We start from the raw sequence: 25896 nt of genomic DNA on the forward strand, positions 1-25896 counted from the left end.
AGCTATGGAGAGAAACCTGGTGACTTCAATAACTAGTCGACGTGCTGGGAAAGCCCCAGTGCATTCCCTTGACAGATTTCAGTTGAGGTAATAATACTGATGATGCTACTGGCCTCAATGTGACTGGATGAGGCAAAGAATTAAGTAAAAAAGTTTTTTCCGAGACCCATGGAGGTTCGGACGGCCAAGAGTGAAGGAGTTTTCTTTTTTCTCCCATGTGCACAAAGTATATTCTCGGGTCGACTTTTTTATCCTGAGCAAGGCGTTACTGGTGGGGGTGGTTGATACCGAGTATTCGGCGATCGCTGTGTCGGACCATGTCCCACATTGGGTGGATTTACGGGTGAGTAAGGAGAGAGGGCAGCGCCCGCTATGGAGGTTGGATGTGGGACTATTAGCAGATGAGGGGGTGTGAGGGCGGGTGAGCAAGTCCATCCGGAACTATTTGGAAATAAATGACACGGGGGAAGTCTCGGCAGCAACGGTGTGGGAAGCTCTGAAGGCAGTGGTTGGGGGGGGGGGGGGGGGGGGGGGGGGGAGTTAATCTCGATACCAGCCCATAAAGAAAAAGCTGGAAAGATGCAGAGATGGATAGGCTGGTTGGGGAGATACTCCAGGTGGATAGGAGATATTCGGAGGCCCCGGAGGCAGGGTTACTGAAGGAGCGGCGGACGCTACAGATTGAGTTTGGGCTGTTATCTACAGGGAAGGCGGTACAGCAATTGAGGAAGGCAAGAGGGGCGGTATACGAGTACGGGGAGAAGGCCAGTAGAATGCTAGCACATCAGCTGAGGAAAAGGGAGGCGGCCAGGGAGATAGGGAGTGTAAAGGACAGAAGTGGGAACGCAGTCTTGGACCCAGTAGGGGTGAATGGGGTGTTTAAGGAGTTTTATAGCAAGCTATATGAGTCGGAGCCCCCGGCTGGGTTAGAGGGGATGAGACAGTACCTGGGTCAGTTGAAGTTCCCGAAGGTGGAGGAAGGACTGGTGGAAGGGTTGGGGGCCCCAATTGAAATTGAGGAAATAATGGAGGGGCTGGAGGCCATGCAGTAAGACCCCGGGACCGGACGGCTACCCAGTGGAATTTTACAAGGAGTTGTCGGAGATGCTGGGCCCGGTGCTGGTGAGGGCATTTAATGAGGCTAAGGAGCGGGGTGTTCCTCCCCCAACAATGTCACAGGCCTCGATCTCACTGATCCTGAAGCGGGAGAAGGACCCAGAGCTATGCAGGTCATACAGGCCAATCTCCCTATTGAATGTGGATGCCAAACTGCTGGCTAAAGGTTTGGCCACAAGGATAGAGGACTGTGTTCTGGAGGTGATAGGGGGAGACCAGACAGGGTTTGTGAAGGGCAGGCAACTTATGGCCAATGTTAGAAGGCTCCTAAATGTTATCATGATGCCCTCAGAGGGGGAGGAGATGGAGATAGTGGTTGCGATGAACGCAGAGAAGGTCTTTGACCGGGTGGAGTGGAATTATTTGTGGGAGGTGTTAGGAAGGTTTGGGTTTGGACAGGGCTTCATTGATTGGGTGCGGTTGCTGTATCAGGCACCAGTGGCAAGCGTGCGAATCAGCGGATGTCGGGCTATTTTAAGCTGCACCGAGGGACAAGACAAGGGTGTCCCCTCTCCCCGCTGTTGTTTGCTCTGGCCATAGAGCCATTGGCTATGGTGTTAAGAGCTTCTAGGAACTGGAACGGGCTGATCCGGGGTGGGTGGGTGGAACACCGGATCTCGCTCTACGCGGACAACCTGCTCCTGTATATCTCCGACCCGTTAGAGGGGATGAGGGAGATTATGCGGATCTTAGGGGAATTTGGCCGGTTTTTGGGGTATAAATTGAAAATGGGGAAAAGTGAGATGTTCGTGATCCAGGCGAGGGGGCAGGTGAGGAGACTGGGAGAGCTGCCATCGCTATCTGGGAATCCAGGTGGCTTGGGAATGGGAGACATTACACAAGTTAATGTTATCCCGGCTTGTAGAGCAAATGAAGGAGGACTTTACGAGATGGGACATGCTCCCGCTGTCACTGGCGGGGAGGGTACAGACTGTGAAAATGACAGACTTCCCCAGATTTCTGTTCGTTTTTCAGTGCCTCCCCATCTTTATCCCGAGAGCCAGTTTTAAACAAGTAAATAGGGTGACTTTGGGCTTTGTGTGGGCGGATAAAACCCCGTGAGTGAAGAAAATGTTGCTGGAGCGTTGCCGGGGAGAGGGTGGGTTGGCACTGCCGAACATTTGTAACTACTGCTGGGTGGCAAATATAGCCATGATTAGGAAGTGGGGGGGAGGGGGGTTGGCGTGGAAGCGTGTAGAGGCAACATCATGCAAGGACACAAGTCTAGGGGCACTGATAATGGCACCTCTGCCATTCTCGCTGGCCTGGTAGTCCACAAGCCCAGTGGTGATGGCGGCCCTGAGAGTCTGGGGGCAGTGGAGGAAGCATGAGAGAGCGGAGGGAGCATCGGTCTGGGCCCCGATTTACAATAACCATTGGTTTGTACCGGGAAGGTTGGATGGAGGGATCGGAGATAGCAGAGAGCTGGAATCGAGAGGATGGGAGATTTATTTATAGATGGGAGCTTCCCCTGTTTGAAGGATTTGGAGGAGAAATTTGAACTGCCAGCAGGGAATGGGTTTAGGTATCTGGAGGTATGGGATTTTCTGAGAAGGCAGGTTCCGTCCTTCCCGCTCCTACCACCACCGGGGATACAGGACAGGGTAGTTTCCAGAACATGGGTGGGAGAGGGGAAGGTATCGGATAACTACAAAGAGCTTGTGGAGTCGGAGGAAACTCAGATAGAGGAGCTAAAGGGCAAGTGGGAAGATGAGCTCGGGGGAGAGATAGAGGCGGGTCTGTGGGCGGATACCTTAGGCAGAGTTTTTTGTTAATAAACACGTTATGGAGGTATTTTTTGGTATTATAACAACACAAGAAACAATGTACATGAAACTATGAACATGGTGCAAAAGGCGTCTCCCTCCCTTACAGGTCCCACCTTTATTAACCCCCTACTCTAAGCTAAACTAACACCCCCCCCCCCCCCCCCCTCTCCCCTCCTTCAGCTGACAATTAATTTTCCGCGAAGAAGTCGACCAACAGTTGCCACCTCTGGGTGAACCCTAACAGTGACCCTCTCGAGGCAAACTTGATTTTCTCCAAACAGAGAAAGCTAGCCATGTCCGAAAGCCAGGTCTCCGACTTCGGGGGCTTTGACTCGCTCCAAGCTAATAGTATCCGTCTCCGGGCTACCAGGGCAGCAAAGGCCAGAACGTCTGCCTCTTTCTCCTCCTGGATTCCCGGGTCTTCTGACACCCCGAAAATCGCCACCTCTGGACTCAGCGCCACCCTTGTTTTTAACACCATGGACATGACACCTGGAAACCCCTGCCAAAATCCCCTAAGCTTCGGACATGCCCAGAACATGTGGACATGGTTCGCTGGTCCTCCCGCACATTTTGCACACCTGTCTTCCACCCCAAAGAATCTGCTCATTCAGATGTGAGCCCGGTGAACAACTTAAATTGTATCAGGCTGAGCCTGGCACATGTTGCGGACGCGTTGACTCTACTCAACGCGTCTGCCCATAGACCATCCTCTATCTCTCCTCCCAGCTCCTCCTCCCACTTGCGCTTCAGCTCCTCGGTCTGCGTTTTCTCCGACCCATAAGCTCCTTATAGATGTCCGAGACGCTCCCCTCCCCTACCCACCCTCTGGAAACTACCCTGTCCTGAATCCCCCCTAGCGGTAGGAGCGGGAAGGTTGATACCCATTTATGTAGGAAGTCCCGCACCTGCAGATACCTGAATTTGTTTCCCCTCGGCAACCCAAACTTCTCCTCCAGCACCCTCATACTCGGAAAGCTCCCCTCTGTAAACATATCCCCCATCCTCTCAATCCCTGCTCTCCGCCATATCCGGAAGCCCCCATCTATTCTTCCCGGGGAAAAACGGTGATTATTACAGTTTGGGGCCCAGACCGATGCTCCCTCTGCTCCCACATGTCTCCTCCATTGCTCCCAGAGCCACCACCACCACAGGGCTGGTGGAGTACCGTGCCGGCGGGAACGGCAGATTTGCAGTTACCAACGCCCCCAAACTGGTGCCCTTGCATGAAGCCGCCTCCATACGTTCCCTTGTCGACTCCTCCCCCACCACCCACTTCCTGATCGTGGCTATATTCGCCGCCCAGTAATAGTTACTAAAATTTGGCAGCGCCAGCCTGCCCTTCCCCCGAATCCACTCAAGCATTACCTTCCTTACCCGCGGGGTCTTCCCGCCCAAACAAAGCCAGAGATCACTTAGTTGACCCGTTTAAAAAAGGACCGCGGAATAAAGATGGGGAGACATTGAAACACGAACAGGAATCTCGGGAGGACCGTCATCTTCACCGTCTGCACCCTCCCAGCCAGTGACAACGGGAGCACGTCCCACTCCGAAAATCGTCCTTCATTTGGTTTACTAGTCGGGCCAGATTTAATTTGGATTGGATTGGATTGGATTTGTTTATTGTCATGTGTACCGAGGTACAGTGAAAAGTATTTTTCTGCGAGCAGCTCAACAGATCATTAAGTACATGAGAAGAAAAGGGAATAAAAGAAAATACATAATAGGGCAACACAACATATACAATGTAACTACATAAGCTCTGACATCGGATGAAGCATACAGGGTGTAGTGTTAATGAGGTCAGTCCATAAGAGGGTCATTTAGGAGTCTGGTGACAGTGGGGAAGAAGCTGTTTTTGAGTCTGTTCGTGCGTGTTCTCAGACTTCTGTATCTCCTGCCCGATGGAAGAAGTTGGAAGAGTGAGTAAGCCGGGTGGGAGAGATCTTTGATTATACTGCCCACTTTCCCCAGGCAGCGGGAGGTGTAGATGGAGTCAATGGATGGGAGGCAGGTTTGTGTGATGGACTGGGCGGTGTTCACGACTCTCTGAAGTTTCTTGCGGGCCTGGGCCGAGCAGTTGCCATACCAGGCTGTGATGCAGCCGGATAGGATGCTTTCTATGGTGCATCTGTAAAAGTTGGTAAGAGTCAATGTGGACATGCCGAATTTCCTTAGTTTCCTGAGGAAGTATAGGTGCTGTTGTGCTTTCTTGGTGGTAGCGTCGACGTGGGTGGACCAGGACAGATTTTTGGAGATGTGCACCCCATGGAATTTGAAACTGCTAACCATCTCCATAATTTATGCAGCTGGTCCCAATCCCACGCCACTTGAATGCCTAGGTACCTAAAGCTTCCCCAAACTAATCTAAACGGCAGCTCCCCTAATCACCTCTCCTGTCCCCTCGCCTAGACCGCAAACATCTCACTTTCCCCCATATTTAGCTTATACCCCGAAAAGCGGCCAAATTCCCCTAGAATCCTCATGATTTCTTCCATCCCCTCAAATGGGTCCGATACATACAGGCGCAGGGGTCTGCATAGAGCGAGACTCTGTGCTCCACCTCCACCCCACCCCCCCCACCCCACCTCCCCCCCCCCGTCCCTCCCCCCCCCCCGCGCCACGCCACCCCAGGCCAGCCCCCTGAGGCTCTCAGAGCAATTGCCAATGGCTATTGCTATAGCTAGTGCGAACAACAGTGGGGAGAGGAGGCATCCCTGTCTCGTCCCACGGTGCTGTCTAAAATAGTCCAATGTTGTCCTATTCGTCCGTACACTTGCCACAGGAGCCTGGTACAGCAACCTGACCCAGTCACTAAAGCCCCGCCCAAATCTGAATTGTCCCAGTACCTCCCACAGATAATCCCATTCTACCCGATCAAAAGCCTTTTCTGCATTCATTGCGATCAATACCTCCACCTCCCTACCTTCCGGGGCATCATGATGACATTTAACAGCCTTCTTACATTGGCTACCTACAGCCTACCCTTAACAAACCCCGTCTGGTCCTCCCCAATAACGTCCAGAACACAATCTTCAACCCTGGAGGACAACATTTTGGCCAGCAATTTAGCATCCACATTCAACAGGGATATCGTCCTGTAGTACCCACACAGCTCCGGGTTCTTGTCCCGCTTTAGAATCAGCAAAATCATGGCCTGTGACATCGTCGGGGGCAGGGGGCAGCACTCCTCTTTCCCTTGCCTCATTGAACATCCTCATCAACAACGGCCCCAATATCCCAGAGAACTTTTTATAAAACATTTTTATAAGACTTTGTTTGCACTGAGTGCTGAATTTGGTGCATTTGAGTGCTATAGTGAGAGTTTGGTGACTGAGGGAGTATAAGGGTTCATTTTTATCTAAAGTCTTGTCTTTCTTTTATTTAGTTAATTAACTTAAAAGTTGCTGTTTGGTTTAGAAGAAGGTTTAGAAGAAGGTAAATTTTCAATCAGCTTTAAACACAGCTTCTACTAGTAGGCACTTGCAGCTGGAGCTTGTTAATTAGTTAATTGGATTAGGCCAGTTTTCAGAGACTAGATTCACAGTATAAAAGTGATCCCCTACAGTGCAGACTTTGTTTGCACCGAGTACTGAATTTGGTGCATTTTGAGTGCTATAGTGAGAGTTTGGTGACTGAGGGAGTGCTGAATTTGGTGCATTTGAGTGCTATAGTGGGAGTTTGGTGACTGAGGGAGTTAGGTGAGGAGGGACTAAGGTGCTCCTTTCATTTTGTTTCCTACATTTCCGCAAAGAGCGAGAAGGGAGCCAGGAATTTACAGAGAGTGCAGCTGACTGGGAGCAGAGTCGGAGGGCGGAGGTCCAGTTGGTCCACAGGGCAGCTACATTCTGTAAGGTAAGAGGGGATGGAGGCTAGGCCAGTTGCATGCTCCTCCGTTAGGATGTGGGTGGTGAGGGATACCACCGGTGTCCCCGCTGACTATACCTGCGGGAAGTGCACCCAACTCCAGCTCCTCAAAGACCGTGTTAGGGAACTGGATGAACTTCGGATCATCCGGGAGGCAGAGGGGGTAATAGACAAGAGTTACAGGGAGGTAACCACACCCAAGGTACAGGACAAGAGTAGCTGGGTTACAGTCAGGGGAAAGAAAACAAACAGGCAGACAGTGCAGGGATCCCTCGTGGCCGTTCCCCTTCAAAACAAGTATACCGTTTTGGATGCTGTTGGGGGGGGGGGAGAAGATGACCTACCGGGGGAAGGCCAGGTCTCTGGCACTGAGTCTGGCTCTGGGGCTCAGAAGGGAAGGGTTGAGAATAGAAAAGAAATAGTAATAGGAGATTCAATGGTATGGGGATAAAGATAGGAGATTCTGTGGTCGCGAACGAGACTCCCGGAAGGTATGTTGCCTCCTGGGTGCCAGGGATGTCTCGGGTCGTGTCTTCAGGATCCTTAAGGAGTAGGGTGAGCAGCCAGAAGTCGTGGTGCACATTGGTACCAACGACGTAGGTAGGAAATGGGGTGTGGAGGTAATAAACGAGTTTAGGGAGTTAGACTGGAAGTTAAAAGCCAGGACAGAGAGTTGTCATCTCTGGTTTGTTGCCGGTGCCACGTGATAGCGAGGCTAGGAATAGGGAGAGAGTGTAGTTGAACACGTGGCTGCAGGAAAGGTGTAGGAGGGAGGGCTTCAGGTACTCGGATAATTGGAGCGCATTCTAGGGTAGGTGGGACCTGTACAAACAGGACGGGTTGCATCTGAACCAGAGGGGCACCAATATCCTGGGAAGGAGGTTTTCTAGTACTCTTCGGGAGGGTTTAAACTAATTTGGCAGGGGAATGGGAACCGGATCAGCAACTAAGGTAGTCGATATTCAGGACGCCAAAGCGTGTAGTGAGGCAGTGGGGAAGGGAACACTGACAAAGGAGAGTACTTGCAGGCACGGAGATGGTTGAAGTGTGTATACTTCAACGCAAGAAGAGGGTGGTAAAAGAGGGGGGGGGGGGGGGGGTGGCATTGTTAATTAGAGATAGTATAACAGCTGCAGAAAGGCAGTTCAAGGAGTATCTACCTACTGAGGTAGTATGGGTTGAAGTCAGAAATAGGAAAGGAGCAGTCACCTTGTTGGGAGTTTTCTATAGGCCCCCCAATAGTAGCAGAGATGTGGAAGAACAGATTGGGAAACAGATTTTGGAAAGGTGCAGAAGTCACAGGGTAGTAGTCATGGGTGACTTCAACTTCCCAAACATTGAGTGGAAACTCTTTAGATCAAATAGTTTGGATGTGGTGGTGTTTGTGCAGTGTGTCCAGGAAGCTTTTCTAACGCAGTATGTAGATTGTCCGACCAGAGGGGAGGCCATATTGGATTTGGTACTTGTTAATGAACCAGGGCAAGTGATAGATTTGTTAGTGGGGGAGCATTTTGGAGATAGTGACGACAATTCTGTGACTTTCACTTTAGTAATGGAGAGGGATAGGTGCGTGGAACAGGGCATATTGTTGGGAAGGACAGTGTGAAACAGACTGGTAAGCTCGAGGAGATAATTGTTAGGAAGGAAGATGTGTTGGGCGTTTTGAAAAATTTGAGGATAGACAAGTCCTCTGGGCCTGACGGGATATATCTCAGGATTCTATGGGAAGCAAGAGATGAAATTGCAAAGCCGTTTGCAATGATATTTTCGTCCTCACTGTCAACAGGGGTGGTACCAGGGGATTGGAGAGTGGCGAATGTCGCACCCCTGTTCAAAAAAAGGGAATAGGGATAACCTTTGGAATTACAGGCCAGTTAGTCTTTCTTCAGTGGCAGGCAAAGTAATGGAAAGGGTACTGAGGGATAGGATTTCTGAGCATCTGGAAATACACTGCTTGATAAGGGATAGTCAGCACGGATTTGTGAGGGGTAGGTCTTGCCTTACAAGTCTTATTGAATTCTTTGAGGAGGTGACCAAGCATGTGGATGAAGGTAAAGCAGTTGATGTAGTGTACATGGATTTTAGTAAGGCATTTGATAAGGTTCCCCATGGTAGGCTTATGCAGAAAGTAAGGAGGCATGGGATAGTGGTAAATTTGGCCAGTTGGATAACAAACTGGCTAACCGATAGAAGTCAGAGTGGTGGTGGATGGCAAATATTCAGCCTGGATCCCAGTTACTAGTGGCGTACTGCAGGGATCAGTTCTGGGTCCTCTGCTGTTTGTGATTTTCATTAATGACTTGGATGAGAGAGTTGAAGGGTGGGTCAGTAAATTTGCAGACGATACGAAGATTGGTGGAGTTGTGGATAGTGAGGAGGGCTGTTGTCGGCTGCAAAGAGACATAGATAGGATGCAGAACTGGGCTGAGAAGTGGCAGATGGAGTTTAACCCTGAAAAGTGTGAGGTTGTCCATTTTGGAAGGACAAATATGAATGCGGAATACAGGATTAACGGTAGAGTTCTTGGCAATGTGGAGGAGCAGAGAGATCTTGGGGTCTATGTTTAGACATCTTTGAAAGTTGCCACTAAAGTGGATAGAGCTGTGAAGTAGGCCTATGGTGTGCTAGCGTTCATTAGCAGAGGGATTGAATTTAAGAGCTGTGAAGTGATGATGCAGCTGTACAATACCTTGGTAAGGCCACATTTGGAGTATTGTGTACAGTTCTGGTCGCCTCATTTTAGGAAGGATGTGGAAGCTTTGGAAAAGGTGCAAAGGAGATTTACCAGGATGTTGCCTGGAATGGAGAGTAGGTCTTACAAGGAAAGGTTGAGGGTGCTAGGCCTTTTCTCATTAGAACGGAGAAGGATGAGGGGTGACTTGATAGAGGTTTATAAGATGATCAGGGGAATAGATAGAGTAGACAGTCAGAGACTTTTTTCCCCGGGTGGAACAAACCATTACAAGGGGACATAAATTTAAGGTGAATGTTGGAAGATATAGGGGGATGTCAGAGGTAGGTTCTTTACCCAGAGAGTAGTGGGGGCATGGAGTGTACTGCCTGTGGAAGTAGTTAAGTCGGAAACATTAGGGACCTTCTAGCAGCTATTGGATAGGTACATGGATTATGGTAGAATGATATAGTGTAGATTAATTTGTTTTTAAGAGCAGTGTTGTGGATAGCACAGTTGCTTCGCAGCTCTGGGGTCCCAGGTTCGATTCCGGCTTGAGTCACTGTCTGTGCGGAGTCTGCACGTTCTCCCCGTGTGCGTGGGTTTCCTCCGGGTGCTCTGCTTTCCTCCCGCGGTCCGGGGATGTGCGGGTTGGGTGTATTGGCCGTGATAGGTTGCCCTTGGTATCCAAAATTGCCCTTAGTATTGGGTGGGGTTGCTGGGTTGTGGGGATAGGGTGGAGGTGTTGACCTAGGGTAGGGTGCTCTTTCCAAGGGCTGGTGCAGACTCTATGGGCCGGGTGGCCTCCTTCTGCACTGTAAATTCTATGATATATCTATGATTAATCTAGGACAAAGGTTCGACACAACATCGTGGGCCAAAGGGCCTGTTCTGTGCTGTATTTTTCGAATTACCCGTCCGGCCCCAGGGCTTTACCCGCCTGCATGGCCTTCAGACCCTCCACAATCTCTTCCAACCCGATTGGGGCCCCCAGTCCTTCTACAAGTCCCCGCCCACCTTTGGGTAATTCTGCCCCTCCAAGAAGTGCCTCATCCCCTCCGGCCCGTAGGAGGTTCCGACCTATACAGCCTACTGTAGAAATCCCTAAACGGCTTATTCGCCCCTGCTGAATCTCCAACCAGGTTCCCATCTCCGTCATTTACTTTACCTATCTCCCTGGCTGCCTCCCTCTTTCTAAGCTGCTGTGCAAGCATTCTGCTGGCCTTATCTCCATACTCATAAATCACCCCCCCTCACCTTTCTCAGCTGCTCCACCGTCCTCCCTGTGATTAACAAGCCGAACTCTGCCTGCAGTCTCTGCCGTTCCCTTAAAAGCCCTGCCTCTGGGGTCTCCGCATACCTCCTATCGATCTGTAGTATCGACTTCACCAGTCAGTCCATCTCTGCCCTGTCCACCTTCTCCCTATGGGCCCGTATCGAGATCAGCTCCCACCTCATCACCGCCTTCAGTGCTTCCCAGACCATCGTGTCATTGACCTGCAGGTCAATACATTTCCTCATCCGCTCTCGCACACCCCTTCATCAGCTAAAAGTCCCACATCTAACCTCCAGTGCGGGGGCTGGTTACTGTCTTTACTAACCTGCAGGTCAACCCAGTGCGGGGCATTGTCTGAGATTGTGATCGCCGAGTACCCCGTGTCCACCACCGCTGCCAGTAAGGCCCTGCTCAAAATGAAAAATTCGATCCAAAAGTACAATTTATGCATGTGTGAGTAGAAGGAGAACTCCTTCACCCTTGGCTGCCCAAATCTCCATGGATCCACCTCCCCCACCCCCCATCAGCTCCATGAATCCTTTTAGTTCCTTTGCCATTGCAGGCACCCTGCCCGTTTTTGAGCTTGACCGGTCCAAGCCGGTGTCAATAACTGTTGAAGTCCCCTCCCATGACCAACCTGTGCGAGTCCAGGTCAGGTATCTTCCCCAACATCCTCTTTATAAACTCCATGTCGTCCCAATTTGGCGCATACACATTTACTAATACCACCTGCACCCCCTCCAGTTTCCCACTGACCATAATGTATCGACCTCCCACGTCCGACACTATTCTACCCGCCTGAAACACCACCCGCTTATTGTTCAGGATCGCGACCCCTCTAGTCTTTGACTCCAGTCCCGAGTGAAAGACCTGACTGACCCGGTCTTTCCTCAATCTAATCTGGTCAGTTACTCTAAGGTGTGTCTCCTGCAACATTACCACGTCCGCCTTCAGTCCCTTAAGATGCGCGAACACACGTGCCCTCTTGACCGGCCCATTTAACCCTCGAACATTCCAGGTGATCAAACTAGTTGGGGGGCTCATTGCCCCCCACTTCGCTGATCAGCCATCCCCTTTTTTCGGCCTGCCGCCAGCCTCTGCTCCGTGTCTCCACCGGCCAGCCCCCAGGCAGCCACCGCGCCCAGCCTCTTCTCTGTCCCTTGGCCCAAGTCCCTCCTTCGTCAGCAGAACATTTCCCCTTCCTCCCCCCCCCCCCCCCCACCTCCCCAGTAACAACACTCTGTAACCCAACCCCTTTGATAAACCAAACATATGCACACACCCCACTGCGCTTCCGTGAGCTAGCCCGCCCAACTAGCTTGGTGGCCTCCATCCCTGGCGCCGGACAGTCTCCCACCTATTGTTCCCTCTCCTCCCCCCGCTCATACAAACATACTCCAACATCAAACAATCCCCACACAATTGCCCGACAGAAAAACACCAAAATCTAAACAAGCACACCTCCATCTCCCAACAGTACAATGAAAACCTTAACTCACTCAGCTCTGCAACTGGGCCCAAATCAATACAGAAGGCATTACAAACAGCATCCACAAAACGAAAAACGAGAAACTTTTTTTTTTAAAGGAACAGAGAAACAAAAAGAAATAAAAAAACATGAACGCTGCAGCAAAGTTCAAAAGGTCTCATTCCACCATCAGACCTTTCCTTTTCACCAAGTCCAGCGCGACCTCAGGCGACTCGAAATAAAAGTGCTGTTCCTCGTACGTGACCCAGAGTCGGGCGGATGCAACAGTCCGAACTTCACCTTTTTCTGAAAAAGGAACAACCTAATCTGGTTGAAGCCTGCTCTTCTCCTGGCCACCTCCACACTCAGGTCTTGGTAAACCCGCAGGATACTGCTGTCCCACTTACAGCTCCATGTCTGCTTGGCCCACTGTAGAATGCGCTCCTTATCCAAGTACCTGTGGAATCTAACCACCATTGCCCTCGGGGGGTTCTCCCGTTCGCGGCTTCCTCGCGAGTGCTCTGTGAGCTCTGTCCATCTCCAAGGGTCGGGAGAATGCCCCATCCCCCAGCAGCTTCTCAAACATGTCTGCGATGTATGCCCCAGCGTCCGCTCCTTCGTTGGGAGCCCAACGTTTCTCAAGTTCTGCCGGCGGGACCTATTCTCTAGGTCCTCCACCTTCTCCAGGAGCTTCTTCTGCTGGTCCCTCAACATCCCCAACTCCAACACCACTGCAGTTTGATGTTCCTCCTGCTCAGCCAGCGCCTTCACCATCTTCTGGATCACCCGATCTTGGACGTCCAATCTAAGCTCTAGCCGCTCAATCGACTCTTTTATTGGGTCCAAGCAGTCCCGTTTCTGCTCAGCAAAGCCTTCCTGAATAACTTGCAGCTGCTGCGTTGACCGCTGGGTCGACAAACCAGAGGTCCGGTCTTCCGCCATGCTGTCTCCCACTGCAGCTTCAGCCCAAGCCTTCTCTGTCTTTCTGCCTTTACGAGCACTTCCAGTCCTTCTCTCCATGCACCGATGTGGGAATTCAGTACACAATTGCCTCGGTCTTCAGTTTTACAGTTCAAGTCCGGTAGAAAATCGGGAGAAAAGATCCAAGTCTGACCCGAGCAGGAGCCACCAAATGTGCGACTTACACCTTCATAGCCGCCACCGGAAATCTGCCTTAGGCAGAGTTAACGCATCCTCATCAGGCTCAGCCTGATACAAGTTAAGGTAGTCCACCGGGCACACATGACGGTGGCCTGGATGAGCAAGTTTTTTGAGATAGAGGACAGGTGTGCGAGGTGCGCGGGAGGGCCAGCAAATCATGTCCACATGCCCGAAGCATAGAGGATTTTGGCAAGGTTTCGCTGATGTCATGTCCACAGTACTTAAAAAAAGGGTGGTGTTGAGTCCAGAGGTGGTGATCTTTGGAGTGTCAGAAGAGCCAGGAGTCCAGGGGGCGAGTGAGGCTGACTTTTTGGCCTTTGCCTCCCTGGTAGCCCGGAGGCGGGTACTGTTAATGTGGAGGGACTCGAAGCCCCCGAAATCAGAGACCTGGGTTTCTCAGTCTTGAGAAAATAAAGTTCGCCCTAAGAGGGTCAATGTTAGGGTTTGTCCGGAGGTGGCAGCTGTTTGTCGACTTGTTCGGGAAAAATGAAATGTCAGCAGAGGCAGAAATCTAGGGTGGGGGTGGGGAGGGGTTTAGCCTATCGATTGTGTGTTGGGGGCGTGAGGAACATGTCAAGGATGGAAATGTCTTGTATATTATGTTCATGTTGTTGTTATTGTTATTATTATAAAAACAATAAATACCCTCATAAAATGTTTATAAAAAAAAGTGTTTTCCAGTACCCAATTAATAATAATAATCTTTATTAGTGTCACATTCCATCTCCATAGGAACTACTCCAGAACTAGCCACGCCCCTAGCCAAGCTGATCCAGTACAGCTAAACACTGGCATCTACCTGGCAATGTGGAAAATGCCCAGTAATGTCCTGTACACAAGAAAACTGTAGAATCCGGTCAGTTACCGACCAATCAGGCCACTCCCTATCATCAGTAAAGTAGTGAAAGACATCAACAGTGCGATCAAGCGGCACTTACTCAGCAATAGCTTCACAGCTCCAAGGTCCCCAGTTCGATTCCTGGCTTGGGTCACTGTCTGTGTGGAGTCTACACATTCTCCTTATGTCTGCTTGGGTTTCCTCCGGGTGCTCTGGTTTCCTCCCACAAGTCACTATTAGGGGAAGTGGACATTCTGAACTCTCCCACTGTGTACCCGAACAGGCGCCGGAGTGTGGTGACTACGGGCGTTTCACAGTAACTTCATTACAGTGTTACTGTAAGCCGACTTGTGATTATTAGTAGCCTGCTCAAGGATGCTCAGTTTGGGTTCCACCAGGATCACTCATCTCGTGGCATCATTACAGCCTGGGTTCAAACATGGACAAATGAGTTGAATGCCAGAGGTGAGCTGAGAGTGACATTAAGACATTTGGCCGAGACTCACAGTGTTACACTGCAGACAGGTGTATCTCCGATCCCAGGCCCACAGTGTTACAGTGCAGACAGGTGTTTCTCCGATCCCAGGCCCACAGTGTTACACTGCAGACAGGTGTCTCTCCGATCCCAGGCCCACAGTATTACACTGCAGACAGGTGTCTCTCCCATCCCAGACCCACAGTGTTACACTGCAGACAGGTGTCTCTCCAATCCCAGACCCACAGTGTTACACTGCAGACAGGTGTCTCTCCGATCCCAGACCCACAGTGTTACACTGCAGACAGGTGTCTCTCCGATCCCAGGCCCACAGTGTTACAGTGCAGACAGGTGTTTCTCCGATCCCAGGCCCACAGTGTTACACTGCAGACAGGTGTCTCTCCGATCCCAGGCCCACAGTATTACACTGCAGACAGGTGTCTCTCCCATCCCAGACCCACAGTGTTACACTGCAGACAGGTGTCTCTCCAATCCCAGACCCACAGTGTTACACTGCAGACAGGTGTCTCTCCGATCCCAGACCCACAGTGTTACACTGCAGACAGGTGTCTCTCCGATCCCAGACCCACAGCGTTCCACTGCAGACAGGTGTCTCTCCCATCCCAGACCCACAGTGTTACACTGCAGACAGTTGTCTCTCCCATCCCAGACCCACAGTGTTACACTGCAGACAGGTGTCTCTCCGATCCCAGACCCACAGTGTTACACTGCAGACAGGTGTCTCTCCGATCCCAGACCCACAGTGTTACACTGCAGACAGGTGTCTCTCCGATCCTAGACCCACAGTGTTACACTGCAGACAGGTGTCTCTCCCATCCCAGAACCACAGTGTTACACTGCAGACAGGTGTCTCTCCCATCCCAGACCCACAGTGTTACACTGCAGACAGATGTGTCTCCCATTCCGGACCCACAGTGCGACACTGCAGACAGGTGTCTCTCCCATCCCAGACCCACTGTGTTACACTGCAGACAGATGTCTCTCTGATCCCAGACCCAGTGTTACACTGCAGACAGGTGTCTCTCCCATCCCAGACCCACAGTGTTACACTGCAGATAGGTGTCTATCCGATCCCAGATGCACAGTGTTACACTGCAGACAGGTGTCTCTCCCATCCCAGACCCAGTGTTACACTGCAGACAGATGTCTCTCCCATCCCAGACCCACAGTGTTACACTGCAGACAGATGTCTCTCCCATCCCAGACCCACAGTGTTACACTGCAGACAGGTGTCTCTCCCATCCCAGACCCACAGTGTTACACTGCAGACAGATGTGTCTCCCATTCCGGACCCAAAGCGTTACACTGCAGACAGGTGTCTCTCCGATCCCAGATGCACAGTGTTACACTGCAGACAGGTGTCTCTCCCATCCCAGACCCACAGTGTTCCACTGCAGACAGGTGTCTCTCCGATCCGTGACCCACAGTGTTACACTGCAGACAGGTGTCTCTCCCATTCCAGACCCACAGTGTTACACTGCAGACAGGTGTCTCTCCCATCCCAGACCCACAGCGTTACACTGCAGACAGGTGTCTCTCCTATCCCAGACCCACAGTGTTACACTGCAGACAGGTGTCTCTCCCATCCCAGACCCACAGTGTTACACTGCAGACAGATGTGTCTCCCATCCCAGACCCACAGTGTTACACTGCAGACAGGTGTCTCTCCGATCCCAGACCCACAGTGTTACACTGCAGACAGGTGTCTCTCCGATCCCAGGCCAAAAGTGTTACAGTGCAGACAGGTGTCTCTCCGATCCCAGACCCACAGTGTTACAGTGCAGACAGGTGTCTCTCCCATCCCAGACCCACAGTGTTACACTGCAGACAGGTGTCTCTCCCATCCCAGACCCACAGTGTTACACTGCAGACAGATGTCTCTCCCATCCCAGACCCACAGTGTTACACTGCAGACAGGTGTCTCTCCCATCCCAGACCCACAGTGTTACACTGCAGACAGGTGTCTCTCCCAGCCCAGACCCACAGTGTTACACTGCAGACAGATGTCTCTCCGATCCCAGACCCACAGTGTTACACTGCAGACAGGTGTCTCTCCCATCCCAGACCCACAGCGTTACACTGCAGACAGGTGTCTCTCCCATCCCAGACCCACAGTGTTACACTGCAGACAGGTGTCTCTCCCATCCCAGACTCACAGTGTTACACTGCAGACAGGTGTCTCTCCGATCCCAGGCCCACAGTGTTACACTGCAGACAGGTGTCTCTCCGATCCCAGACCCACAGTGTTCCACTGCAGACAGGTGTCTCTCCCATCCCAGACCCACAGTGTTACACTGCAGACAGGTGTCTCTCCCATCCCAGACCCACAGTGTTACACTGCAGACAGGTGTCTCTCCCATCCCAGACCCACAGCGTTACACTGCAGACAGGTGTCTCTCCCATCCCAGACCCACAGTGTTACACTGCAGACAGGTGTCTCTCCTATCCCAGACCCACAGTGTTACACTGCAGACAGGTGTCTCTCCCATCCCAGACCCACAGTGTTACACTGCAGACAGGTGTCTCTCCGATCCCAGACCCACAGTGTTACACTGCAGACAGGTGTCTCTCCGATCCCAGGCCAAAAGTGTTACAGTGCAGACAGGTGTCTCTCCGATCCCAGACCCACAGTGTTACAGTGCAGACAGGTGTCTCTCCCATCCCAGACCCACAGTGTTACACTGCAGACAGGTGTCTCTCCCATCCCAGACCCACAGTGTTACACTGCAGACAGATGTCTCTCCCATCCCAGACCCACAGTGTTACACTGCAGACAGGTGTCTCTCCCAGCCCAGACCCACAGTGTTACACTGCAGACAGATGTCTCTCCGATCCCAGACCCACAGTGTTACACTGCAGACAGGTGTCTCTCCCATCCCAGACCCACAGCGTTACACTGCAGACAGGTGTCTCTCCCATCCCAGACCCACAGTGTTACACTGCAGACAGGTGTCTCTCCCATCCCAGACTCACAGTGTTACACTGCAGACAGGTGTCTCTCCGATCCCAGGCCCACAGTGTTACACTGCAGACAGGTGTCTCTCCGATCCCAGACCCACAGTGTTCCACTGCAGACAGGTGTCTCTCCCATCCCAGACCCACAGTGTTACACTGCAGACAGGTGTCTCTCCCATCCCAGACCCACAGTGTTACACTGCAGACAGGTGTCTCTCCCATCCCAGACCCACAGCGTTACACTGCAGACAGGTGTCTCTCCCATCCCAGACCCACAGTGTTACACTGCAGACAGGTGTCTCTCCTATCCCAGACCCACAGTGTTACACTGCAGACAGGTGTCTCTCCCATCCCAGACCCACAGTGTTACACTGCAGACAGGTGTCTCTCCGATCCCAGACCCACAGTGTTACACTGCAGACAGGTGTCTCCCCGATCCCAGACCCACAGTGTTACACTGCAGACAGGTGTCTCTCCCATCCTAGACCCACAGTGTTACACTGCAGACAGGTGTCTCTCCCATCCCAGACCCACAGCGTTACACTGCAGACAGGTGTCTCTCCCATCCGAGACCCACAGTGTTACACTGCAGACAGGTGTCTCTCCGATCCCAGACCCACAGTGTTACACTGCAGACAGGTGTCTCTCCGATCCCAGGCCAAGTGTTACACTGCAGACAGGTGTCTCTCCGATCCCAGACCCACAGTGTTACACTGCAGACAGGCGTCTCACCCATCCCAGATACACTGTGTTCCACTGCAGACAGGTGTCTCTCCCATCCCAGACCCACAGTGTTACACTGCAGACAGGTGTCTCTCCGATCCCAGACCCACAGCGTTACACTGCAGACAGGTGTCTCTCCTATCCCAGACCCACAGTGTTACACTGCAGACAGGTGTCTCTCCCATCCCAGACCTACAGTGTTACACTGCAGACAGGTGTCTCTCCCATCCCAGACCCACAGTGTTACACTGCAGACAGGTGTCTCTCCCATCCTAGACCCACAGTGTTACACTGCAGACAGGTGTCTCTCCCATCCCAGACCCACAGCGTTACACTGCAGACAGGTGTCTCTCCCATCCGAGACCCACAGTGTTACACTGCAGACAGGTGTCTCTCCGATCCCAGACCCACAGTGTTACACTGCAGACAGGTGTCTCTCCGATCCCAGGCCAAGTGTTACACTGCAGACAGGTGTCTCTCCGATCCCAGACCCACAGTGTTACACTGCAGACAGGCGTCTCACCCATCCCAGATACACTGTGTTCCACTGCAGATAGGTGTCTCTCCCATCCCAGACCCACAGTGTTACACTGCAGACATGTGTCTCTCCGATCCCAGACCCACAGCGTTACACTGCAGACAGGTGTCTCTCCTATCCCAGACCCACAGTGTTACACTGCAGACAGATGTCTCTCCCATCCCAGACCCACAGTGTTACACTGCAGACAGGTGTCTCTCCCATCCCAGACCTACAGTGTTACACTGCAGACAGGTGTCTCTCCCATCCCAGACCCACAGTGTTACACTGCAGACAGGTGTCTCTCTGATCCCTGACCCACAGTGCGACACTGCAGACAGGTGTCTCTCCCATCCCAGACCCACAGTGTTACACTGCAGACAGATGTCTCTCCCATCCCAGACCCACAGTGTTACACTGCAGACAGGTGTCTCTCCCATCCCAGACCCACAGTGTTACACTGCAGACAGATGTCTCTCCCATCCCAGACCCACAGTGTTACACTGCAGACAGGTGTCTCTCCCATCCCAGACCCACAGTGTTCCACTGCAGACAGATGTCTCTCCCATCCCAGACCCACAGTGTTACACTGCAGATAGGTGTCTCTCCGATCTGAGACCCACAGTGTTACACTGCAGACAGGTGTCTCTCCCATCCCAGACCCACAGTGTTACACTGCAGACAGGTGTCTCTCCCATCCCAGACCCACAGTGTTACACTGCAGACAGGTGTCTCTCCCATCCCAGACCCACAGTGTTACACTGCAGACAGGTGTCTCTCCGATCCCAGACCCACAGTGTTACACTGCAGATAGGTGTCTCTCCGATCTGAGACCCACAGTGTTACACTGCAGACAGGTGTCTCTCTGATCCCAGACCCAGTGTTACACTGCAGACAGGTGTCTCTTCCATCCCAGACCCACAGTGTTCCACTGAAGACAGGTGTCTCTCCGATCTGAGACCCACAGTGTTACACTGCAGACAGGTGTCTCTCCTATCCCAGACGCACAGTGTTACACTGAGACAGATGTCTCTCCCATCCAAGACCCACAGTGTTACACTGCAGACAGATGTCTCTCCCATCCCAGACCCACAGTGTTACACAGCAGACAGGTGTCTCTCCGATCCCAGACCCACAGTGTTACACTGCAGACAGGTGTCTCTCCGATCCCAGACCCACAGTGTTACACTGCAGACAGGTGTCTCTCCCATCCCAGACCCACAGTGTTCCACTGCAGACAGGTGTCTCTCCGATCCCAGACCCACAGTGTTACACTGCAGACAGGTGTCTCTCCGATCTGAGACCCACAGTGTTACACTGCAGACAAGTGTCTCTCCCATCCCAGACCCACAGTGTTACACTGCAGACAGGTGTCTCTCCCATCCCAGCCCCAGTGTTACACTGCAGACAGGTGTCTCTCCTATCCCAGACCTATAGTGTTACACTGCAGACAGGTGTCTCTCCCATCCCAGACCCACAGTGTTACACTGCAGACAGGTGTCTCTCCCATCCCAGACCCACAGTGTTACACTGCAGACAGGTGTCTCTCCGATCCCAGGCCCACTGTGTTACACTGCAGACAGGTGTCTCTCCCATCCCAGACCCACAGTGTTACACTGCAGACAGGTGTCTCTCCCATCCCAGACCCACAGTGTTACACTGCAGACAGGTGTCTCTCCGATCTCAGACCCACAGTGTTACACTGCAGACAGGTGTCTCTCCCATCCCAGACCCACAGTGTTACACTGCAGACAGGTGTCTCTCCCATCCCAGACCCACAGTGTTACACTGCAGACTGGTGTCTCTCCTATCCCAGACCCACAGTGTTACACTGCAGACAGGTGTCTCTCCGATCTCAGACCCACAGTGTTACACTGCAGACAGGTGTCTCTCCCATCCCAGACCCACAGTGTTACACTGCAGACTGGTGTCTCTCCGATCCCAGACCCACAGTGTTACACTGCAGACTGGTGTCTCTCCGATCCCAGACCCAATGTGTTACACGGCAGACTGGTGTCTCTCCGATCCCAGACCCACAGTGTTACACTGCAGACAGGTGTCTCTCCCATCCGAGACCCACAGTGTTACACTGCAGACAGGTGTCTCTCCGATCCCAGACCCACAGTGTTACACTGCAGACAGGTGTCTCTCCGATCCCAGGCCAAGTGTTACACTGCAGACAGGTGTCTCTCCGATCCCAGACCCACAGTGTTACACTGCAGACAGGCGTCTCACCCATCCCAGATACACTGTGTTCCACTGCAGACAGGTGTCTCTCCCATCCCAGACCCACAGTGTTACACTGCAGACAGGTGTCTCTCCGATCCCAGACCCACAGCGTTACACTGCAGACAGGTGTCTCTCCTATCCCAGACCCACAGTGTTACACTGCAGACAGGTGTCTCTCCCATCCCAGACCTACAGTGTTACACTGCAGACAGGTGTCTCTCCCATCCCAGACCCACAGTGTTACACTGCAGACAGGTGTCTCTCCCATCCTAGACCCACAGTGTTACACTGCAGACAGGTGTCTCTCCCATCCCAGACCCACAGCGTTACACTGCAGACAGGTGTCTCTCCCATCCGAGACCCACAGTGTTACACTGCAGACAGGTGTCTCTCCGATCCCAGACCCACAGTGTTACACTGCAGACAGGTGTCTCTCCGATCCCAGGCCAAGTGTTACACTGCAGACAGGTGTCTCTCCGATCCCAGACCCACAGTGTTACACTGCAGACAGGCGTCTCACCCATCCCAGATACACTGTGTTCCACTGCAGACAGGTGTCTCTCCCATCCCAGACCCACAGTGTTACACTGCAGACATGTGTCTCTCCGATCCCAGACCCACAGCGTTACACTGCAGACAGGTGTCTCTCCCATCCCAGACCTACAGTGTTACACTGCAGACAGGTGTCTCTCCCATCCCAGACCCACAGTGTTACACTGCAGACAGGTGTCTCTCCCATCCCAGACCCACAGTGTTACACTGCAGACAGGTGTCTCTCTGATCCCTGACCCACAGTGCGACACTGCAGACAGGTGTCTCTCCCATCCCAGACCCACAGTGTTACACTGCAGACAGATGTCTCTCCCATCCCAGACCCACAGTGTTACACTGCAGACAGGTGTCTCTCCCATCCCAGACCCACAGTGTTACACTGCAGACAGATGTCTCTCCCATCCCAGACCCACAGTGTTACACTGCAGACAGATGTCTCTCCCATCCCAGACCCACAGTGTTACAGTGCAGACAGGTGTCTCTCCCATCCCAGACCTACAGTGTTACACTGCAGACAGGTGTCTCTCCCATCCAAGACCCACAGTGTTACACTGCAGACAGGTGTCTCTCTGATCCCTGACCCACAGTGCGACACTGCAGACAGGTGTCTCTCCCATCCCAGACCCACAGTGTTACACTGCAGACAGGTGTCTCTCCCATCCCAGACCCACAGTGTTACACTGCAGATAGGTGTCTCTCCGATCTGAGACCCACAGTGTTACACTGCAGACAGGTGTCTCTCTGATCCCAGACCCAGTGTTACACTGCAGACAGGTGTCTCTTCCATCCCAGACCCACAGTGTTCCACTGAAGACAGGTGTCTCTCCGATCTGAGACCCACAGTGTTACACTGCAGACAGGTGTCTCTCCTATCCCAGACGCACAGTGTTACACTGAGACAGATGTCTCTCCCATCCAAGACCCACAGTGTTACACTGCAGACAGATGTCTCTCCCATCCCAGACCCACAGTGTTACACAGCAGACAGGTGTCTCTCCGATCCCAGACCCACAGTGTTACACTGCAGACAGGTGTCTCTCCGATCCCAGACCCACAGTGTTACACTGCAGACAGGTGTCTCTCCCATCCCAGACCCACAGTGTTCCACTGCAGACAGGTGTCTCTCCGATCCCAGACCCACAGTGTTACACTGCAGACAGGTGTCTCTCCGATCTGAGACCCACAGTGTTACACTGCAGACAAGTGTCTCTCCCATCCCAGACCCACAGTGTTACACTGCAGACAGGTGTCTCTCCCATCCCAGCCCCAGTGTTACACTGCAGACAGGTGTCTCTCCTATCCCAGACCTATAGTGTTACACTGCAGACAGGTGTCTCTCCCATCCCAGACCCACAGTGTTACACTGCAGACAGGTGTCTCTCCCATCCCAGACCCACAGTGTTACACTGCAGACAGGTGTCTCTCCGATCCCAGGCCCACTGTGTTACACTGCAGACAGGTGTCTCTCCCATCCCAGACCCACAGTGTTACACTGCAGACAGGTGTCTCTCCCATCCCAGACCCACAGTGTTACACTGCAGACAGGTGTCTCTCCGATCTCAGACCCACAGTGTTACACTGCAGACAGGTGTCTCTCCCATCCCAGACCCACAGTGTTACACTGCAGACAGGTGTCTCTCCCATCCCAGACCCACAGTGTTACACTGCAGACTGGTGTCTCTCCTATCCCAGACCCACAGTGTTACACTGCAGACAGGTGTCTCTCCGATCTCAGACCCACAGTGTTACACTGCAGACAGGTGTCTCTCCCATCCCAGACCCACAGTGTTACACTGCAGACTGGTGTCTCTCCGATCCCAGACCCACAGTGTTACACTGCAGACTGGTGTCTCTCCGATCCCAGACCCAATGTGTTACACGGCAGACTGGTGTCTCTCCGATCCCAGACCCACAGTGTTACACTGCAGACAGGTGTCTCTCCGATCCCAGACCCACAGTGTTACACTGCAGACAGGTGTCTCTCCCATCCCAGACCCACAGTGTTCCACTGCAGACAGGTGTCTCTCCGATCCCAGACCCACAGTGTTACACTGCAGACAGGTGTCTCTCCGATCTGAGACCCACAGTGTTACACTGCAGACAGGTTTCTCTCCCATCCCAGACCCACAGTGTTACACTGCAGACAGGTGTCTCTCCCATCCCAGACCCACAGTGTTACACTGCAGACAGGTGTCTCTCCGATCCCAGCCCCAGTGTTACACTGCAGACAGGTGTCTCTCCTATCCCAGACCTAAAGTGTTACACTGCAGACAGGTGTCTCTCCCATCCCAGACCCACAGTGTTACACTGCAGACAGGTGTCTCTCCCATCCCAGACCCACAGTGTTACACTGCAGACAGGTGTCTCTCCGATCTGAGACCCACAGTGTTACACTGCAGACAGGTGTCTCTCCCATCCCAGACCCACAGTGTTACACTGCAGACAGGTGTCTCTCCCATCCCAGACGCACAGTGTTACACTGCAGACAGGTGTCTCTCCGATCCCAGACCCACAGCGTTACACTGCAGACAGATGTCTCTCCCATCCCAGACCCACAGTGTTACAATGCAGACAGATGTCTCTCCCATCCCAGACCCACAGTGTTACAGTGCAGACAGGTGTCTCTCCGATCCCAGGCCCACTGTGTTACACTGCAGACAGGTGTCTCTCCCATCCCAGACCCACAGTGTTACACTGCAGACAGGTGTCTCTCCCATCCCAGACCCACAGTGTTACACTGCAGACTGGTGTCTCTCCTATCCCAGACCCACAGTGTTACACTGCAGACAGGTGTCTCTCCCATCCCAGACCCACAGTGTTACACTGCAGACAGGTGTCTCTCCCATCCCAGACCCAGTGTTACACTGCAGACAGGTGTCTCTCCCATCCCAGACCCACAGTGTTACACTGCAGATAGGTGTCTCTCCTATCCCAGACCCACAGCGTTACACTGAAGACAGGTGTCTCTCCCATCCCAGACCCACAGTGTTACAGTGCAGACAGGTGTCTCTCCCATCCCAGACCCACAGTGTTACACTGCAGACAGGTGTCTCTCCCATCCCAGACCCAGTGTTACACTGAAGACAGGTGTCTTTCCTATCCCAGACCCACAGCGTTACACTGAAGACAGGTGTCTCTCCAAGCCCAGACCCAATGTTACACTGCAGACAGTGTGTCTCCCATCCCAGATACACATTGTCACACTGCAGACTGGTGTCTCTCTGATCCCACACCCACAGTGTTACACTGCAGACAGGCGTGTCTCCCATCCCAGACCCACAGTGTTACACTGCAGACAGATGTCTCTCCCATCCCAGACCCACAGTGTTCCACTGCAGACAGATGTCTCTCCCATCCCAGTATGCCTACGTGGCACACCCCGACGGGCGACAGGACACAGTCTCCCTCCGGGACCTGGCACCCGCTGGGTCCCCGCCCACAACCTGATACCTACCTTCCCCCCCCCCCCCCCCCCCACCCCCGTTCACCCCTGCGCCACCCACCCTCCCACCAGCGAACCTCACCGCAGCCCCCACCCCAGCAGGATCCGTCCCCTCACTGGATCCACTCAGGGGTGACGAAGACGAGGACAACACGCTCCCGGAGTCGCAGGTGACCACGTCGGCGCCCACATCACCACCAGGACTGAGGCGATCGCAGTCGAGGGTCAGAGCCCCCGACAGACTCAATCCGTAATGTATTCTTCACCCCCGCTGGACATTTTTTTTAAACAGGCGGTGAATGTGGTAAACACCACTGGTAACACATTGCATGTTTTACGGTACTGCTACTGTATTACAGGTACAACAGTAAATCCCAGCCTGCTGGCTCCTCCCACAGGCGGCGTAATAAAGTGTCTGCTCTCCTGCGCTGCTCCCATTCTGGTTCCAGCTGCAGGAGGCACAACATCTTGTGCAATAAAGCCTCGATTGTTTCACCTCTCTCGTCTCGTGGTAATTGACGGTACGTCACAACGCCAGAGGGAATGGGCAGGAGGGTGAGAATGAGTGGGGGTGGTGCAAGAGCTCTTTCAAAGCAACAAACTCTGCACAGAGCCCTCGTGATTCCAAAAGCCATCTGTTTCAAAACATGTCCAAGTAAAAGAAACATAAATCCCATTGAAAAGCATCTTCCATTTGAAATAAAGGATTTGACCCCTTGGTTCGATAAATTCGCTCCAAGAAAAAGGGGCCCGGGCTCTCCTTCGATTACTCCGCTGCTGCAGTTACGTGGGGCCGGGGGGGGGGTTTGCTGAACA

At 52.7% G+C, this 25896-nt stretch overlaps 1 protein-coding gene across 3 annotated transcripts in view; it reads right to left on the bottom strand.

Annotated features, from left to right (window-relative positions):
- The window catches only part of rtn4ip1 (reticulon 4 interacting protein 1), a 98240-nt gene that overhangs the window by 7206 nt on the left and 65138 nt on the right, over positions 1-25896 (bottom strand). The gene's annotated exons all lie outside the window — the stretch shown is intronic.

This window comes from Scyliorhinus torazame, chromosome 4 (genome assembly GCF_047496885.1).
Source record: "Scyliorhinus torazame isolate Kashiwa2021f chromosome 4, sScyTor2.1, whole genome shotgun sequence".
In the NCBI taxonomy this organism is placed as follows: Eukaryota; Metazoa; Chordata; class Chondrichthyes; order Carcharhiniformes; family Scyliorhinidae; genus Scyliorhinus; species Scyliorhinus torazame.